Source organism: Eretmochelys imbricata, chromosome 13, assembly GCF_965152235.1.
Source record: "Eretmochelys imbricata isolate rEreImb1 chromosome 13, rEreImb1.hap1, whole genome shotgun sequence".
Classification (NCBI taxonomy): Eukaryota; Metazoa; Chordata; order Testudines; family Cheloniidae; genus Eretmochelys; species Eretmochelys imbricata.
In genome coordinates, this window is record NC_135584.1 from 1,249,429 (window position 1) to 1,264,611 (window position 15,183).

Sequence of the window (15,183 nt, forward strand, 5' to 3'; positions counted from 1 at the left end):
TCGCACACACTGCTCGGGGAGTGAGGGAGCGTTTATGGAATAACAAAGCCAGGGTTGACACCCAGAAGCACCGCAGGAGAGGGTGAGGAGAGGGCGCTTTCACATAACCTGCACCGTACCGGGACTCCGTCAGAGCAGAGGGAAGGGGAGGACAAAGCAGGGATGAACCCCATAAATCCTTCCCCATGGCCCCATGGGGAGGGGCAGCAGCCAAGTGGTGATCCATGTGTGGGGAGCATGCCAGCGGAGGCATGCTCCCAGATTACCTAGGTGTGCAATTGAGTATCTGATCTACACACAGTCCCAGCGATGTCATGCACAGGCCGGAGACCTACATGCCCAGCTGGGGTAGCTGATTGCGGCGCTGAGGCGCACAGATTGCATGTCTTTGTCTGATGTCTGGAGCAAGCGTCAACACCAGGCAACGGTGAGGTCCTTACACCAGGACTTGGGCCGTGGGGAAGAGCGACGCCTCAGCACCATTCAGCTGCATCATGCAGATCCCCACGGCTTCACGCCTGCAATAGGGTAACACTGTCCAGCCCTCGTACCCCACAGCAGCCAATGACAGTTACCTTGGACGATGTAATGCTTCTAGCTTTGGTTTCTATTGGCTGGGTGCTGTCGTCACTCAATAGCCTTGCTCGAGAGCTGCGTGGATGGTGCTCCGGTTTCTCTAGCTTGGAGCAGACTCTGGTTCTACTGGTGAAGCTGAAGCAAGGGCTCTCTCTGAACTAGCCAAGTGGTGCCCGTTCACGTCCCCCTCCAGGCACAACAGCACCTGGGGCTGGACTGGAGCACAGCAGCTCCTGGAGGGCTCTCCGCATCCCCATGCTGGGGAGGATGGCGGGGGGCCCGTTTCCACCAGAGGGACTGGTGTAGGTACATGGACATCACCCTGTGGCATCTGGGGGAGCCTAAGGTGACCTGAGACAATCCCCAGGAGTGGCAGGCAGGCAGGTTGTCAGTTCTTGTGGCAGGGAGCAGCTTGTGTTCTGTTTGTACAGCGCCTAGCGCCGCGGGGCTGTGGCCCATGATAGGGGCTCCGAGGTGCTCTGACCATACAGATATCAGATAATACCAGGCAACATGCTAAATGGTGTTTCCTCTTCCACCGCAGCCAGGAAATCCTGGAAGCATCATTGTTTGGCTGCCCGCCTGCCAAGGTCCCCGTGTGCTGCCCACACATGGGACACAGGAACTGACCAGTTACAAGTTGCCAGCATCAAACCCCTCCCCATGGCTGACTCAGGCCTGTTAGATGGGTTTGGGAGAGTTGGCTTCGGGAGGGCTGAAGACAGCCACAGAGAGCCCCGCTGAGCAAGGGGGCTGCACCCCTAGCCCTAATCAGACTTCCCCTTGCGAAGGAGAACCCGCTGTCCCATCTGCCTTGGCAGGAGAGAGTCCAAGCTGGCCCTGCGAGGCCCATGGCCTCGGTGCTAAGGGCTTGGGAGATCAACAGCAGAACCTCAAAGTGTCTCCAAGGGGATCGGAGCCAATTGCCCTCTGCCCGGCTCAGCCCGCGGGACACAGCTGTCTGCTCAAGAAGCACTTGGAACCGTACTGACGGCTGAGCTCTAAAGAGAGAGAAATTGGCCCCTCTGCTTCCCCTTGGCTGTTGGGAGCAGCCCGTGTTCTAGCTACTGGCCAGCATCCGCTAAACTGCCTCCCTCCCCTTGGCCGGCCCGGAGGGGTGAGTCCTGTCAGCTACCGACACGTCGTCTTTACCGGTTTGCCTGGCGTGGTGGATTGCGTCCTGGCTCTTCTCCTCCCTTCGGCTCAGAAGGACTCTGGCCTGGAGGCTTTTCCTCGCTCTGGAGGCAGTCAGAGACCCAGCCTTGCTGCTATTTCTGTTACCATAGCGCCCGGGAGCCCCAGGGTGTCCGGTGCTGTTCAAACACAGAACAGGCCAGGCCCTGCCCCAAAGAGCTGACCGCCTCCGTATGAGACAGGAGACAACGGGTGGTGCAAGGGGAGAGCACAAGGAAACAAGGAGACAACAGTGATCTGCATGGTCAGCCATGGTACCCGATGGGGCACATGTGCTGGACATCAGCACCCACACTTCACAGCAGAGCAGAGGCACCGAGGAGGGGGTAATGTCCCTGTGAGTAACGCCTGTTGCTGTTACAGAGAGGTTCGCCCTGGGCGAATCGGCCCCTCATCATCTCACCGCACTCGAGCACCCTCAGGCCTGCAATGCCTGGTCCAGATACGTGGGATCTTCCACCTTACGGAGCCCAGGAGAGTGGAGTAACCTGGACTCATAACTCCAGGCACAGCCAGCCTGAGAGCAGTGCTGCTGGGGCGTTGTCTGATGGTACTGATGTACCCGCAGCAAATCTATCCTCCCCTTCCTGTTTCGGGCTTCCCCTCTGTTCCCCTTGTGTCACAGGGTCCGGGGATGCAATGCTCTGGAACTGCGCCCTACGAAGCCAGTCAGGACCCTGGTGAGGTCTCCTCTCTGGGAGCAGCCTGTCTTCAGGACACACAGCTCACACAGCTTCCACCTTCCTGGGTCTGACCTCGGAGCATTCAGCCTCCTCTGCCCCTCCGTGCGCTTCCCACAGCGAGTCCGCCCAGGTGGGGTCTTGGGGAAGCCAGAGGGTCCTGCACCCAACTCCGCAGTCAGATGTGACTCTCAGCCAGCCAGTAAAACAGAGGTTTATTAGACGACAGGAACATGGTCTAACACAAAGCTTGTAGGTACAGAGAACAGGGCCCCTGTCACAGAGTCTGGGGGAGTCCAGGCCCTGCACCCCTCTTCCTGGGAATCATGGTGACTCTCAACCAGCCAGTAAAACAGAAGGTTTATTGGACAATAGGAACACGGTCTAAAACAGAGCTTGTGGGTACAACCAGGACCCCTCAGTCAAGTCCTTCTGGGGGACAGGGAGCTTAGACCCCAGCCCTGGGGTTCCCTGCGTTCCTCCACCCAGCAACAAACTGAAACTAAACCCCCCCCAGCAGGCTCCCTTCTGCAGCCTCTGTTCACATTCCTCCGCAGAGGTGTTACCTTCCCCGCCCCCTCCTGGCTCAGGTTACAGGCTCTCAGGTCTCCCACTGAAACTCCCCTGCCACATTCCCAGATCAACACTCCCCCCTCCCTGCTGCGTCCCATCTCTCCCCCCTTCGAGACTGAACTCAGCAGGGTCACTCTGACCAGTGACCTGGGAAAGTTTGGGGCCCCCTCTCCGGGACAGCACATCCACTATCAGGTTGGCACTTCCCTTCACGCGGACCACGTTCATGTCGTAATCCTGCAGGAGCAGGCTCCACCTCAGGAATTTGGCGTTGGCTCCTCTCATCTGGTGCAGCCAGGTCAGGGGAGAGTGGTCGGTGTATACGGTGAAGTGTCGCCCGAAGAGATAGGGCTCTAGTTTCTTGAGGGCCCACACCATGGCCAGGCACTCCCTTCTCGATGGCCGCGTAGTGTTGCTCCCGGGGTAGCAACTTCTTGCTCAGGTACACGATGGGGTGTCTCTCCCCCTTTTCATCCTCCTGCCCAGTCCCGTGTCTGAGGCGTCGGTGAACACCATAAAGGGCTTGTCAAAGTCTGGGTTTGCCAGAACTGGGCCACTGACCAGAGCCTCCTTCAGCGCCCGGAAAGCCACCTGGCACTGCTCGGTCCAGACCACCTTGTCTGGCTTCCCCTTCTTGCATAGCTCATTGATGAGGCCGGCTATGGCGCTAAAGTGGGGCACAAACCTTCAATAGTATCCTGCCAACCCAATAAAGTCGAAACCTGCTTTCTGATGTGGGGAGCAGGCCAGTCTCTGATCACCTCCACCTTAGCTGGTTCCAGCTTTAGGCGGCCGCTCCCCACCCGATGGCCCAGGTAAGATACTTCAGCCATCCCCACCTTGCACTTCTCTGCTTTTACAGTCAGCCCAGCCCCCTGGAGTCGGTCTAGCACTTGTCTAACCTGGGACACATGGTCCTCCCAGGTCTGGCTAAAGACACAGATGTCATCAATATATGCCACAGCAAATCTCTCCATCTCCCTCAGTAGCTGGTCCACCAGGTGCTGGAAGGTGGCCGGCGCTCCCTTGAGGCCGAAAGGCAGGGTCAGGAACTCGTAGAGCCCCAGAGGGGTGATAAAGGCAGATTTCAGCCTGGCATCTGCATCCAGCGGCACTTGCCAGTAGCCCTTTGTAAGATCCATGGTGGTAAGGTAGCGAGCTCCTCCCAATTTGTGTAGGAGCTCATCAGGCCTGGGCATGGGGTAGGCATCCGATACACTGATGGCATTGAAAGATTCCGATAGTTCACACAGAACCGGATCAACCTGCCCTTTTTGGGGACCAGCACCACCGGCAAGGCCCAAGGGCTGGCAGATGGCTGGATCACCGCCAAAGCCAGCATGTCCCTGACCTCTCTTTCCAGGTCCTGAGCAGTTTTCCCTGTGACTCGGAACGGGGAGCATCTTATCGGCGGGTGCGATCATGTCTGCACCCGGTGGACAGTCAGATTAGTGAGTCCAGGCTGGTTGGAAAACAGCTGTGGGTCCAGATGCAGCACCCCCCTGACCTCAGCTTGCTGGGCAGGGGTTAGGTGATCCGAGAGGGGAATTGTTTCCAGGGGGGAACCAGCTCTGGTCCCAGGGAATAGATCTACTAAAGGGTCATCTCCCTGCTCCTCCCACTGTCCACACATGGCCAACACCACATTCCCCCTGGCATAATATGGCTTCATCATATTCACATGGTACACCCGGCGGTGGTGCGCCCAGTTCGACAGCTCCGCCACATAGTTTACCTCATTGAGCTGCTTGACGACCTTGAAAGGGCCCTCCCAGGCGGCCTGTAGTTTGTTCTTTCTCACGGGGATGAGAACCATCACCGGATCCCCGGTGGCGTAGGCACGGGCCCGCGCCGTGCGGTCATACCAGACCTTCTGCTTCTTCTGGGCTCTGGCCAGATTCTCCCTGGCCAGGCCCATGAGTTCAGCAAGTCTCTCTCAGAAGATCAGGACATACTCCACCACTGACTCTCCATCGGGAGTGGCCTTCCCCTCCCATTCGTCTCTCATCAGGTCCAGGGGGCCCCTCACCCTTCTGCCATATAACAGTTCAAATGGCAAGAATCCGGTAGACTCAACCCCTCCCCCAGGCCTAGGTAGGAAGGGTCTTGGGATGTCCTCGGCAGCAGTATGGCCCCTCCCAGCCCGGTCAGGCCCCAGGGCCCACGCTGCGTCCGCCGGGCGGCTTACCTCAGGGACAGGGATCGGGTCATCCAAGCGATCGCTCTCCTCCAACTGGGCAATCAGCTGTTCCTTGGTGAACCTCCCGATGCGCAGCCCCCTCTGCCTGCACAGCTCCACCAGGTCGCTCTTAAGGCGTTTAGCGTACATCTCACTGCTGGCCACTCGCAGGCCTGGGCAGCTTTCCACGGTTTCCAGGGAAAATCCCTTGTGTGCCAGTCCTTCTTGAGGTCACCACCTCTTTGCCAGGGTCAAGCTGCAGACTCCTCCGCCCCTGGGACCGCTCACTGCAATCCCCCGGGGGACCCTGTTACTGCAAAAGTCCTTCTCTCTGATCACACACTCCCAGGCGTTAACCGCCCCCTGAAACCGTCTCTCTCTGAATCTTCAGCACGCCTGGTCCCCGTCAATCCCCCTTCGTTTTACTGCTTCCCAGTCACTTACTGCAGGAAGCGCCATCCACAGGGTGCAGTAGATCCCACCTCTGCCACCAGTTGGCACAGAGTGTGGGCGAGTCTGGGCCCTGCACCCCTCTTCCTGGGATTCACTGTGACTCTCAGCCAGCCAGTAAAACAGGTTTATTGGACAATAGGAACACAGTCTAAAACAGAGCTTGTAGGTACAACCAGGACCCCTCAGTCAACTCCTTCTTGGGGGCAGGGAGCTTAGACCCCAGCCCTGGGGTTCCCTGCTTTCCTCCACCCAGCCCCAAACTGAAACCAAAACCCCTCCAGCAGGCTCTCTCCTGCAGCCTTTGTCCAGTTTCCTGGGCAGAGGTGCTACCTTCCCCATCCTGCCCCCCCCCACCGGCTCAGGTGACAGGCTCTCAGGTATCCCATCCTCAGTGAAACTCCCCTGCCACTTTCCCAGGTCACCACTCCCCCTCCCTGCTGCATCACCACCACCCCGCTCCCTACTGCATCACAACCCCTCAGCTGGGTCCATTTTGGGAGGCAGTGAGCCAGACTAGCATGTCTGCACTTCACTCCTCATCCCCAGCCAGCCCAAACTGACTCCCCTTCCAGCCCCTCCTCTTCTGGGCTTTGTCCCTTTCCCGGGCCAGGACCTCACCAGATTCCTTTGTTCTCCAACCCTTTAGCTCTCACCTTGCAGGGGGGAAGGGCCAGGCCATCAGTTGCGAGGAGACAGAGTGTCAGCCATTTATGTACGCTGGCCCTTTGCTCTGCAACAATTACACCCCCTTATCCCACCACCTAGAGACTTAAGAAATGCCTTGGGGAAACTGGGGCACCCCTACAGTATTCAGACGAAACATTAAGAACAGTCCCACTTCGTCCATCTGTCCCCCCTTCGAGACCAAACTTAGCGGGGTCACTTTAGCTGGTGACCTGGGGAAGTTCGAAGCCACCAACGTTCGCATGGATGCCCCAGCATCTCTCCCATTCCTTGGTGGGAGTTACACCAGGACCTTCCAGTTTTACGCCCTTCCTTGGGTTGGGTATGCTTGATGGCACTTGCTGGCGGCATGTGGGAAGGTTTATGCGGCCCGCGCCCTTTTTCCACCCCAAAACCCCTGGGGTTCAAACTGAGATCGGGTCTTCTCCCAGCGCTCCAGTCTGGAGCCAACTAGGGGGGGAGCTTTTCTTGACCTGCTGCTCACAAACCGGGAAGAATTAGTAGGGGAAGCAAAAGTGGATGGGAATCTGGGAGGCAGTGACCATGAGTTGGTTGAGTTCAGGATCCTGACACAGGGAAGAAAGGTAAGCAGCAGGATACGGACCCTGGACTTCAGGAAAGCAGACTTCGACTCCCTCAGGGAACGGATGGGTAGGATCCCCTGGGGGACTAACATGAAGGGGAAAGGGGTCCAGGAGAGCTGGCTGTATTTCAAGGAATCCCTGTTGAGGTTACAGGGACAAACCATCCAGATGTGTCGAAAGAATAGTAAATATGGCAAGCGACCAGCTTGGCTTAAAGGTGAAATCCTAGCGGATCTTAAGCATAAAAAAGAAGCTTACAAGAAGTGGAAGGTTGGACATATGACCAGGGAAGAGTATAAAAATATTGCTCGGGCATGTAGGAATGAAATTAGGAGGGCCAAATCGCACCTGGAGCTGCAGCTAGCGAGAGATGTTAAGAGTAACAAGAAGGGTTTCTTCAGGTATGTTGGCAACAAGAAGAAAGCCAAGGAAAGTGTGGGCCCCTTAATGAATGAGGGAGGCAACCTAGTGACAGAGGATGTGGAAAAAGCTAATGTACTCAATGCTTTTTTTTGCCTCTGTCTTCACGAACAAGGTCAGCTCCCAGACTGCTGCGCTGGGCATCACAACATGGGGAATAGATGGCCAGCCCTCTGTGGAGAAAGAGGTGGTTAGGGACTATTTAGAAAAGCTGGACGTGCACAAGTCCATGGGGCCGGACGAGTTGCATCCGAGAGTGCTAAAGGAACTGGCGGCTGTGATTGCAGAGCCATTGGCCTTTATCTTTGAAAACTCGTGGCGAACGGGGGAAGTCCCGGATGACTGGAAAAAAGCTAATGTAGTGCCAATCTTTAAAAAAGGGAAGAAGGAGGATCCTGGGAACTACAGGCCAGTCAGCCTCACTTCAGTCCCCGGAAAAATCATGGAGCAGGTCTTCAAGGAATCAATCCTGAAGCACTTACATGAGAGGAAAGTGATCAGGAACAGTCAGCATGGATTCACCAAGGGAAGGTCATGCCTGACTAATCTAATCGCTTTCTATGATGAGATTACTGGTTCTGTGGATGAAGGGAAAGCAGTGGATGTATTCTATCTTGACTTTAGCAAAGCTTTTGACACGGTCTCCCACAGTATTCTTGTCAGCAAGTTAAAGAAGTATGGGCTGGATGAATGCACCATAAGGTGGGTAGAAAGTTGGCTAGATTGTCGGGCTCAACGGGTAGTGATCAATGGCTCCATGTCTAGTTGGCAGCCGGTGTCAAGTGGAGTGCCCCAGGGGTCGGTCCTGGGGCCGGTTTTGTTCAATATCTTCATAAACGATCTGGAGGATGGTGTGGATTGCACTCTCAGCAAATTTGCGGATGATACTAAACTGGGAGGAGTGGTAGACACGCTGGAGGGCAGGGATAGGATACAGAGGGACCTAGACAAATTGGAGGATTGGGCCAAAAGAAATCTGATGAGGTTCAATAAGGATAAGTGCAGGGTCCTGCACTTAGGACGGAAGATCCCAATGCACAGCTACAGACTAGGGACCGAATGGCTAGGCAGCAGTTCTGCGGAAAAGGACCTAGGGGTGACAGTGGACGAGAAGCTGGATATGAGTCGACAGTGTGCCCTTGTTGCCAAGAAGGCCAATGGCATTTTGGGATGTATAAGTAGGGGCATAGCGAGCAGATCGAGGGACGTGATCGTCCCCCTCTATTCGACATTGGTGAGGCCTCATCTGGAATACTGTGTCCAGTTTTGGGCCCCACACTACAAGAAGGATGTGGATAAATTGGAAAGAGTCCAGCGAAGGGCAACAAAAATGATTAGGGGTCTGGAACACATGACTTATGAGGAGAGGCTGAGGGAACTGGGATTGTTTAGTCTGCAGAAGAGAAGAATGAGGGGGGATTTGATAGCTGCTTTCAACTACCTGAGAGGTGGTTCCAGAGAGGATGGTTCTAGACTATTCTCAGTGGTAGAAGAGGTCAGGACAAGGAGTAATGGTCTGAAGTTGCAGTGTGGGAGGTTTAGGTTGGATATTAGGAAAAACTTTTTCACTAGGAGGGTGGTGAAACACTGGAATGCGTTGCCTGGGGAGGTGGTGGAATCTCCTTCCTTAGAAGTTTTTAAGGTCAGGCTTGACAAAGCCCTGGCTGGGATGATTTAGTGGGGGATTGGTCCTGCTTTGAGCAGGGGGTTGGACTAGATGTCCTCCTGAGGTCCCTTCCAACCCTGATATTCTATGATTCTATGATTCTATGATTCTATGGAGGGCTGTGATTTGGGCTGTGTTGATTAAGAGCCCCCATCTTGACCTTGGCCGCCCTCTGACCAGGTGTCTCTGTCTCCCACTGCTCGGCATCATCCCCTTTCATTGGATGCAGCCACGTCAGGGCAGAGGAGTCAGGATACACTGCAAAGTGCCGCCCCAATAGATTCGGCTGCAGCTTTTTAAGGGCCTGCCCCATGGCCAGGCATTTCTTCTTTATGGCCACGTAGTTCTGCTCCCGGGCAGCAGCTTCTTGCTTGGGCACCCAATGGGGTGTCTCCCCCCCCTTCGCATCAACCGGCATCAGCACCGTGCCCAGCCCTGCGTCTGAGGCGTCGGTGACACTGAAAAGGGCTTGGCACTGTCCGGGTTTACCAGATTTACCAGGCCCTGATTAGAGTCTCCTTCACCGCAGAGAGCCCTCTGGCACTACTCAGTCCAGACCAGCTTGCCTGGCTTCTCCTTCTTACATAGCTCAGTGATGGGAGTAGCTATGAGCTAAAGTGGGGTAAAGTCCCAGTCATACCCCGCCATCCAGATAAAGGTCTGGACCTGTTTCTTGGTCTGGACAACGGGCCAATCTCTGACCCTCTTCACCAGCCCGTTGGACTGAGGATGATATGCAGAGGTCCAGGGCCAGACCCCACATTTCTCCCACAAGCCTCGGAGTCGGACTGACATGAAATTTGACCCCTGGTCTGTAAGGATCTTGCTGGGGACCCCCTCTCTGCTGAAGATGGTCAGCAGCGTGTCTGCCTCGGCGGAGGGCAGATCCCCCACCCCTAGGTAGCGGTTGGCAAAATCCATCACCACCAGGATGCATTTCTTCCCTGACCCGGCCGCCTTGCTGAGGGGCCCCACTATGTCCAGAGCCCCCTTCCCTGCCGTGGGATCAGTTCCCAGCAGCACCTCTGGACCAGCAAACCTGTTTGGTAGCCGTCCTGCCCTGCCTGTGGATCCCCCCCTCAGCTGGGGTCTCAGCTCCCCCCCTACTCAGCGCTGCCCTTGCTGTCCCAGTGGGGCAGGCAGCAAGCTCTCTGCTCTCCTTACAGAATCAGAGCCAGCGGGAGCCCCCTCTCCGGTGTGCAGGGGGGCAGGGAGCATCTCTCTGTCCCACCCAGCCCCAGAGGTCTGGTTACAGGCAGGCAGGTAGCCTGAGCCTAGCAGCTCCCTCCCCCTGCCAGCCAGGTCATCTGCATTCTCACTGACCATTTCCCTCTCCGCCAATTGGTTCCCCTGGGTTCAAATTCAAACCCTTGGCTGTTACAGGAGCAGGGCCTGGATCCTGTCCCAAAGAGACACAGTCACCCCACAACAGGATCTCACAGCTGATATCCTGGAGAACCCCAACAACCAGCCAGCCCCACCCCTCCTGGGTTAGCACAGGGATCTGGGCCATAGGCAGGGCGGGGGGCTTCGTCCCTGGGACCCTCACCCAGCTCACACAGCCCCTCAGCATCTGAGGCTGCACCACACGGGGCCTGACAACAGTTCTCTCTGTCCCAGGATCTCGCCACCCCAGGAATGTCTCCCCATTGACCATCACCTTCCGCTCCCACTGGAGGTCTGAGGGGCCTGGCCTCAGGAAAATCCACACAGACATATAGGTTGGGGTCAGGAGTGGGAGCCTGTCCACCTCCCCACCTATCTGGCTGACGGAGTCTATGGTCTTGGGACCCAGCAAGGAGCTAGACACCGGGGCTTTTCCACAGGGTCCCTCTGGTTCAAATCTCCAGCCTGCTCAAAGGCAGTGAGGTGGCATCCACATCCCGCCCCTCCTTAACCAGGGGCAGCAATGTAGTCTCGAGGTTCCCGGCGGAACTGGCCCCCCAGGGTCTATCCCCACTCACCCCGGGGAGGTCCCCTAGGCCTCTCCGCTCCCCCACCGCCAGTTCATGCTGCTGCTGCTTCTGCAGCTCTTTCTCGGGCTCTCGCTGTCTCTCACGGTCCTCTCGCTCCTTCGGGCTCAGCTCCAATCCCGTCCGTGTCTGATCCCCCGATGGGGAACCCGATCGTGAAGATCCTCGTCTGGTCGGGGACAGGAGTCTTGGGGATGCCTGGCTCCCACTCCAGCTGCTCCCAGATCCTGCTATAGCCCCATTTGGGTCAGGAATCTGCTCCTTAGAGTGGTCATCCTCCTCCAGCTGCACGATTAACTCTGCTTTGGTGAACTTTCCAATGCTCAACCCACCCTCTCTTTCTGCACAGGGTTACAATGTCCTTCTTAAGGAGACGGTGACAGGCCATCACTCCGCTCTTCCCAAGTTGTTGTGGACTCACAGGCCTGTGTGCTCTTAGCTCCCCACGGTTTCCAGGGAGAACCCCTAGTGTGCCAGCCCTTCTCGAGGTCACCCCCTCTTTGCCAGGGTCGAGCTGCAGACTCCTCCGCCCCGGGACCACTCGCTGCAATCCCCAGGGGAACCCTGTTACTGCAAAAGTCCTTCTCTCTCCCAGGGCCAAGCCGCAGGCTCCTCCGCCTCTGAGACTGCTCACCGCAGTCCCCAGGGGGATCCCATTACTGCACAGTCCTTCTCGCTGGTCACACACTCCCAGGGGTTAACCGCCCCCCGAAAATGCTCCTCTCTGAGCCTTCAGCACGCCTGGTCCTCATCAATCCTCCTTCGTTTTACTGCTCCCCAGACACTTATTGCAGGAAGCGCCGTCCACAGGGTGCAGTACATCCCACCGCTGCCACCACTTGTCACGGAGTCCCCAGGCGATGCTCTGCAACTGCTCCCTACGAAACCAAGCAGGACTCTGATGAGGTCTCCTCTCTGGGAGCAGACTGTCTGCAGGGCAAGAAGCTCACTTGGCTTCTGCCATCCTGGGTCTGACCTCGGAGCATTCAGCATCTTCTGCCCCTCCGTACGCTTCCCGCAGCGAGTCTGCCCAGGTGGGCTCCTTGGGAAGCCAGAGGGTCCTGCCCCCCAAGTCTGCAGTCAGACGTGACTCTCAGCCAGCCAGTAAAACAGAGGTTTATTAGATGACAGGAACACAGTCTAAAACAGAGCTTGTAGGTACAGAGAAAAGGACCCCTCAGCCGGGTCCATTTTGGGGGTCAGTGAGCCAGACAACCCCGTCTGCCCTTCACTCCATGTCCCCAGCCAGCCCCAAACTGAAACTCTCTCCACCCCCTCCTCCTTCTCTGGCTTTGTCCCTTTCCAGGCCAGGAGGTCACCGGATTCCTTTGTTCTCCAACTCTTTAGCTCTCACCTTGCAGGGGGGAAGGCCCAGGCCATCAGTTGCCAGGAAACAGAGTGTCGGCCATTTATGTACCCTGGCCCTTTGCTCTGCAACAATTGCACTCCCTTATCCCACCACCTAGAGACTTAAGAAATGCATAAGGGAAACTGAGGCACCCCTACAGTATTCAGAGGAAACATTAAGAACAGTCCGACTTCGTCACACCTTGTAAGTAAGGTGTACTTTAGTTGTTGGTTCATCTGTTCCGGAGATGTCAGGCAGCGATCACTGTGCTGAAATCAGAGCATGTGTCCAAGGTATCAGGCTGCTCATGGGGATAAGGACTGGGTTGGGGATAGCTGAAACTGCCCAGGGCAGTAAGGGGAGGCACCCCCAGTTAGCTGCTTAGGACCCAGCTGATGACACGCCCTGTGGCCAAAGCAAAGGGGCACCGGGTACGTGTACCTGTTGATGGTTAGCTGGCCTTGGCGGTATGGCAACCCGAAACCCCCCTGACCTTTATAACAAGCCATCTGAAGGCCCAAGGTGGCAGGGAGCCCAGAGATGTGCTCCACAGCAGAAGGTAACAGGTAAACCAGAGTGCAGGCTGGAGCGAGGCCCCTGCGTTCTGTGATCTCTGTGCCGGTAGATGGATTAACGGCCCGCGGGACAGAATGGCTTCACTCTCTAGAGCTGCCCTGTGGCACCGATGGAGAATTGGCTGCACCCAGAGACACCAAATGACCTTTCCATTCTCCTGCCCTGCGAGTTGAAGGGGTCTGTTCCCAGCTGGGAGTGCCATCTCACCCTCACCGGAGTCACTGGCAGGTTTGCACACCGTGACTCCTGGGAGATTAACTGCTAAAAGACCTGTTCTGGTTGGAGCCGCCTCCAGCCAGCCAGAGTGCCTGAGGGGGAATTAACTCACTGGCACCAGCTTGGAGAAAGGAGCCTGTCCTTGCATGCTTGGATTCGGTCCAGAGTCTCGGCATTTATACCTGGGAGCTGGAAAGAATCTGACTCTCTATCTACGTGTGATGTTTCCCCAGATGCTCACGTTCCGCCCGTGGGGCTGGGGTGTCACTGCAGGACCAGGCTGCTTCCTGGCCAGGATGCCATCTCCTCCTTTGCTCTGTAGCATGAGCAGGGCAAGTGGGGAGGGCAGACCCAGTCCCAGCCCGCACGGTGCTCCCGGTGAGATGTTATCAACGGGGAAAGCACCAGCTCCCATGAGCCCATGCGGGAAGCAGCCAGGGGCTCCCCCCACTGCAGGGCCGTCATGACAACACAGTGAGGTTGTTCGGGCTCTGCAGGCCTGGAGAGGATGGGGCCCGTTGCCAGCCCAGCTGTCTTGCCATCCCTGGGGGCACCCCTGGATTTAGGGGGATGGGGCCCTGTAGGCAAGTCTGGTCCCTTGCGAGGAGCAGTGGGGTTAGCTGGTGGAAACCCCCCCTGCAGGGAGAGTGGTAAATGATTACAAGCTGTGGCTTGTCTAATTGCTACTGTTCCCAGGGAGGCGACCCCAGGCGACCTCTCTCCTGTTCCACAGTATTTCTCAGCTGCTCCAGGTTCTCTACCCTTGTCCCCGTTGGAGAGCGCGGAGGGGGGATGCCCTTGGCTTCTTTTGTTTCAGTTTTTGCCCCCATCTCTGGCCCTTTCCTTTTGCTCTCCCAGCAGGGGAGGCTCTGAGATGTGGGGAGAATGGAGGGCCCTGCCCAGAGCCAGATACGCTTCCGGGTGTGGCCTGGCTCGAGCCCGCAGCGCTGAGTCTCACAATGTCTTGCCCCTTTGACAGAAAGGGCAGACCCTAACCCCAGCCCAAGGGAGGTAGGGAAGCACACTTCCTTAGCCCTCCCCCTGAGTGCTGTCCTAGGCAGGAAGGGGCTGCTCGCAAACCCCTCCAGCGGGGCCTGGCGGGACCGGAGGCTCGGTCAGTGAAGTCTTGCTGGAGGGCGGGAGAGCTGCTCCCGATGGTAGGGTTTGCGTTCCAAGCTCCCCCGTCTCAGTGCAGCCCTAGGGAGACCCCTGCCAAAGCACGGCATTGCCGATGGCTTCCCGCAGGGCTGGCAGGTGGAATCCATGGCTCCGTGCCCCGAATGCATGGCCAACACTTCCCTCCACCCCACTTGATAGTTCCTGCCCCCTATTCCCTAGCTCAGCCGCGATCACCCGACCTGTCTCCCAGCTGCTCCTGGGGACCCTGGCCCAGCCCCGGGCCAGCTCTGAGCCGGACTCTGTGCTGGGAGCCATAGAACAGGGAAGTGTCAGACTCAGCCCCAGCATCACCTGGAAGACGTGAGCTCTGGGCAGGGCAGTGATCTCTGCCTGGAGTCCCAGGCTGGCATGCCCAGCACCCCAGCTCAGCTGCAGCAGGGCCATGCCCCCACACTCAGGATCAATGCACCAGGGTATAGCGCTGCCTTAGACCAGTGCCTGCCCACCCACCCCTCCATCTGCTCCCAGTGCCCAGCCCCTGACCTCCTACCCTGAGCTCACCCACGTCCGGCCCCGAGCTCTCAGAGCCAGTCCCTGGCTTCTCTGCCAGGCATACGGGTGCCAGGGGGAGTGGGCTGGGAGAGGGTGCCATGCCCGGCTGCTGCTGTCTGCACTCACCCTGGGGCTGGGGCCTGCGTTGTCCAGCCGCGGGCGACAGCTCGGTCCAGAGGGCCAGGAGCCCCACAAGGAGGAGGATGGTCCCTGGCTTCATGGTGCCGCTGGTGTGAGTGCCCAGCGCTGAGCCCAGCCGGATTTATACTCGCCGGGGGCCGGCTGGGTCAGCAGGGGGCAGGGCTGGCTCTTGGAGGCCTTTGGGTGCTGAGAAGTGTCCTTTCATTTCACTGTTGGCCAGAGGCCAGTGCTGGCCTGGCCCTGCCCCAG